We start from the raw sequence: 452 nt of genomic DNA, 5'->3' as shown, positions 1-452 counted from the left end.
CAGAGCCCTCGAAATTGCGACCCTCCGAGTTCTTGATTGACGTTTTTGATCATGGTCTTTTTTACGGTTCTTCGATATTGCTTTGATATTTGAGAACTCGAATTCAAACGCTTAACCACGCCGCTCGCTCTTGCGTCCATTCGCCGAAAACGCGGGAAATATAAATTAAATAGTACTTGTCGAACGACTTGCTTGCACAGATAATCTGTAAAAGCCACGAAAGAGTGTCAGAAAATAAAGCATTTCGTTATTCTCATAATAATGACACAGAGTAGAAATGGGTAAACCTTCGGAAAAACCACCTATATGAAATAATGGGTAAGAAACTTACAAATAGCGCTCACAAAAAAAATAAATGGACACCGCATTTTTGGATACCGCATCATTGGACGCCTTTTCTTATTTTTCCAATGTGTCTATTTAGCAATATTGGTCTAATATTGCATCAATAT

The sequence above is a fragment of the Vollenhovia emeryi genome, unplaced genomic scaffold (genome assembly GCF_000949405.1).
Source record: "Vollenhovia emeryi isolate VEMERY1.0 unplaced genomic scaffold, V.emery_V1.0 DF939170.1, whole genome shotgun sequence".
Lineage (NCBI taxonomy): Eukaryota > Metazoa > Arthropoda > Insecta > Hymenoptera > Formicidae > Vollenhovia > Vollenhovia emeryi.
Note: the sequence above shows the minus strand (reverse complement) of the source record.